The sequence below is a fragment of the Chrysochloris asiatica genome, unplaced genomic scaffold (assembly GCF_000296735.1).
Source record: "Chrysochloris asiatica unplaced genomic scaffold, ChrAsi1.0 scaffold00287, whole genome shotgun sequence".
In the NCBI taxonomy this organism is placed as follows: domain Eukaryota; kingdom Metazoa; phylum Chordata; class Mammalia; order Afrosoricida; family Chrysochloridae; genus Chrysochloris; species Chrysochloris asiatica.
This window is the reverse complement of record NW_006408805.1, coordinates 1,835,833-1,840,800: the sequence shown is the minus strand read 5'-3', so window position 1 is coordinate 1,840,800 and position 4,968 is coordinate 1,835,833.

Genomic DNA, 4,968 nt, shown 5'->3' with positions numbered 1-4,968 from the left:
AGGAAACAAGACCAGTGTCACTTTCAGGAGTGGGGGGAGTGTCAGTTCTTCTTAAAAATTGCATGCCAAATAACCAATATGTCAGCAGTGGTTTATTATGTTTGGGAGGTTTTCATTTTGCTTTTTCTGTGTTTTTTTTTTCAGTACATATTTCCTGCAGTACCTAAATGCTATGAGTCAAAATTGCTTCGATGGCACCTAACAACATAACCGTCCCGTAGGGTTTCCTAGGCTGTATCTTTACAGGAGCAGCTAGCTGGGTCTTTCCTCCCACAGAACCAGTGAGTGGGTGTGACTCGCCAATCTTTAGTATCTTAATAAAATTAACTTCTTATGATACTCAGGCAACAAAGAGCAGTAGTGCATGTTTCCTCGGTAGAATAAAAAAGCAGTGAACCACAAGGTTGGCAGTTCAAACCCACCAGCTGCTCCTCAGAAACCCTAAACAGAGTTGCTATGAGTAAAAACCTACTCCATGGCACTTAATAACAACAACACTTCTAGGGTCTGAAGGTAGTGAGAAAGTCTGGACAAACTGCAGTGAATACGATGAGTAAACTTCAGATGACTAAACCCTCCTCATTATTCCCATGTACATGACTTCTGTGGAATCAATTAAACAGTGGTGAAGCGCAAAGTTTAATCATGCAAAGGGGCCTCCTATTTATTTCAGGATTCATATTAGTCCTGGTCCTTTATCATGGATTTAAAAATAAGAGTATTTCTTAGGTAAGGCTAAGACCTAAGTTAATAAAGGCAATTAAAGATAAGTTTCTGGTTATGAATAATTTCCACCACATGTCAGTTACTTTATCATCCTGTGGTGGTTTGTGTGTTGCTATGAGGCTGGAAACTATTCAACTGGTATTTCAAATACTAACAGAATCACCATGGTAGAAAGATTTCAGAGGAGCGCCCAGACTAAGAATAACAACTCCATCATATCAATCACAAGAGAATATTGTCTGATATAGCACTGGAAACTGAGCCCCTGAGGTTGAAGGGTACTAAAAATACACAAGGGTTGCAACAACGACAAGCTCACCAACAACTCTGAGAATGGCACAGGATCAGACAACAAAACACTGGTTCTTCAGTTCACAGGGTTGCTATGAGCTGAAGCAGACTCAACAGCAACCAACAACATGAGTAATTTATGCTTCCCAAGGGACTTTCTGTGACACTTGCAATATACAACTTGGTGACTTGTGCCTGCACCTTTACCTCTCACTCTCTTTCCAGGTACCATATTTTAAATGATGAGAAAAAAAAAAAAATTAAACCAAGAGTGAAGAAAACTGCAGCAGATAAGGACTTTGTCAACAAAATTTTACAGATGGAAAGCAGGAGTTAAGAGCAGAGCTGAAAATGTGGATTGGCATCATTCCTATGTAACTAACACACATTCTTTACCTCACCTCCTGCTAAACTAGGGAACTTTCTTGTGCATTTCCTCCATCCCACTATCTACACCAAACACAGAGTCTGTTTCAAGAAAAATGATAGGGAATGGCTCCAGAATCAAGAAAGTCAGGTAGAGGTTGCTGTTGTTGTTAGGTGCCATCGTGTCGGTAATGACTCATAGCAACCCTGTGTACAACAGAAAGAAACACTGCCAGGTCCTGGGCCAACCTCACAATTGTTGCCATGCTTGAGCCCACTGATGCTGTCGCTTTGTCAATCCATTTTGCTGGGGGTCTTCCTCTTTATCTCTGACCCTCCACCTGACCAAACATGATATCTGTCTCCAGTGACTGATCCTTCCTGACAATAAGTCCAAAGTATGAGAGATGAAGTTTGGCCATCCTGGCCTCCAATGAACACTCTGGCTGCACTTCTTCCAACACAATCTGTTGGTTCTTTGGCAGCCCACGGCACTTTCAATACTCTCCTCCAACACCATAACTCAAAAGCATCAATTCTTCTATGGTCTTCCTTATTCAATGTCCAGCTTTCACATACATACGAGGTTATTGAAAATACCATAGCTTGGGTCAGGCCCATCTTAGTCCTCAAGCTGACATCGTTGCTCTTCAACACTTTAAACAGGTCTTATGCAGTAGATTTGCCTAATGCAATATGTCATCTGATTTCCTGACTGCTGCTTCCATGAGTGTTGACAGTTGATCCAAGAAGAATGAATTCCTTGACAACATCAATCTTCTCTCCATTGATAAAAATGTCATTTACTGGTTCAGTGGTAAGGATTTTTGTTTTCTTTACACTCTGAGATGCAATCCATACTGATCTTTGATCTTCATCAGTAAATGTTTTAAGTCCTCTTCACTTTCAGCAAGCAAGGCTGTATCATCTCATTTGCATATTGCAGGTTGTTATTGAGTCTTCCTCCAATCCTGATGCCATGTTTTTCTCCATATATCCCAGTTTCTTGAATTATTTGCTTAGCATATAGGTTGAATGGAGTCCTGGTGTGGCACTGTGGGCTAATGCATCACTGCAAAGTCATTTGAACTGCAAGGTCAGTGGTTCAAGCTCACCAGCTACTCCTTGGAAATCCTATACAGGGTCACTACGGGTTGGAATTGACTCGATGGCACTTAACAACAACAACATATAGGTTGAATAAGTATGGTGAAAGAATACAACCGTGTCACACACATTTCTTAATTTTAAACCATTCAGTGTTCCCATGTTATATTTGAACAACTGCTTCTTGGTCCAGGTACAAATTCCTCATGAGCACAATTAAGTGTTCAGGAACACTCATATTTCACATTGTTGTACATAGTTTGTCATGATCCACATAATCGAAAGCCTCTGTGTAGTCAATAAAGTACAGGCAAACATCTTTCTGGTATTCTCTGCTTTCGCCCAAGACCCACTGGACATCAGCAATGATATCCCTCATTCCATGGCCTCTTCTGAATCCAGCTTGAACCTCTGGAAGTTCTCTGTCAATGTATGCTTGCAGCTGTTTCTGTATTACCTTTAGTAAAACTTTATTTGCATGGGATATCAAAGAGATTGTCCGATGGTTTCCGCATTCACCGGGTCACCTCTCTTTGGAATGGGCACAAATACGGATCTCTTCCATTCAGTTGGCCAGATAGTTGTCTTCCAAATTTCTTGGCAGAGATGAGTGAGTGCTTCCAATGCCACCTCACTTTCTTAAAAGATTCCAATTTTCATTCCATCAATTCCTGGAGCCTTGTTCTTTGCCAATTCCTTCAATGCAGCTTGGACTTCTTCCTTCAGTATCATTCGCTTTTGATCATATGCTACCTCTTGAAATGTACCATTTCCTTTTGGTACAGTGACTCTGTGTATTCCTTCCATCTGCTTTTGATACGTTCTGCATCATTCAATAATTTTCCCAGTGAATGTTTCAATAACAAAAGTCAAGGCTTGAATTTTTTCTTCAGTTCCCCCAGCTTGAGAAATGCTGAGTGTGTTCTTCCTTTTTGGTTTTCTGATTCCAGATCTTTTCACATATTTTTTTGTAATATTTGACTTTATCTTCTCGAGCTGACCTTTGAAATTTTTTGTTCAGCTCTTGTACCTCCTCATTTCTTCCATTTGCTTTAGCATCTCTATGCTGGAGAGCAAGTTTCAGTATCTCTTCTGACAGCCATTTTGATCTTTTCCTTCTTTCTTGTCTTCTTAATGACTTATTTTGTTGTTGAAGATTTAGTCACATTAATCATTTTTACCTTCTCATCAAGCACTTAAGTAAAACGGACCTTTTTTCCCCCTTGGTTTTACTGTGAGCACCTGAAGGTGAAGAATACAATGACTACTAAAAGAACTTCCCATTGCCTTGAATAGTGTTAATGTGTTAGCACTTTCACCCACCATAGGTTTTGTATCATAAGTTGCAAATATAAACATAGTGAAAAAGGCAGATGAAGTCTCTTAGTGATCATGAACATAGTTTTGACCTCATTGAGCCCTTGACAGGGCTCCATTCTGAGAAGTGTTGCTGTTAGCTTGTTGAGTTGGATTATGCTATGTCCATATTCAGTGCCAGGACCAACATTTTACACAGAAAAGGTAGTTAATGAGTGTGATATGAAAAACATGAAATAGGACAGGACTTGTTGAGTAACATGTACACAGTCTCACATCCATCCAAGCAGTTTTTTATTTATTTTGTTGTTGCTGTTGAGAATATACACAGCAAAACATACACCAATTCAACAAATTTTACACACACACACAGTTCAGTGACACCGATTACATTCTTTGAGTTGTGCAACCATTTCTTACCTTCTTTTTCTGAACTGTTCCTACCCATTAACATATATTCATTGCCCCCTAAGGTTCCTATCTAATCTTTTGAGTTGCTGTTGTCACTTTGATCCCATATATATAGTTCTTAAAAGAGCACAGTGCTCAAGTCAGACATTTTTTACTAGTTCAGCTAAACTACTGTTTGTTTTAAAGGAAATTAAAAACACATTTTTGGCTTAAGGTTTAAAGATGATCTCAGCAATAGTTCTAGGGGTTCTTAATGACTTTTTGCTTTCTTCATGTATGATGTTCTTGATGTCATCCCGCAACTCTTCTGTTCTTCAGTCTTTAGTGTTTAATGTATCAAATCTGTTCTTCAGATGAACTCTAAATTCAGGTAGGATATATTCAAGTTCCTATTTTGGCTCTTGTGGACTTGTTTTCATTTTCTTCAGCTTCAGTTTGAATTTGCATATGAGCAATTGATGTTCTGTTCTGTTCTACAATCTGCCCTTGGCCTTGTTTTGATTGATGATATGGAGCTTTTCCATTGTCTTTTTCTGCAGATGCAGTCAATTTAATTTCTGTGTATTCCATTTGTGAGGTCCATGTGTATAGTTGTCTCTTATGCTGTCTAAAGAAGGTATTTGAAATGAACAAATCATTGATTTTGTAGAATTCTATCTTTCAGCTTCAGTTTGAATTTGCATATGAGCAACTGATGTTCTGTTCCACAATCATGCGTTCTCCAGAATCATTTCTATCACCAAGGCCACA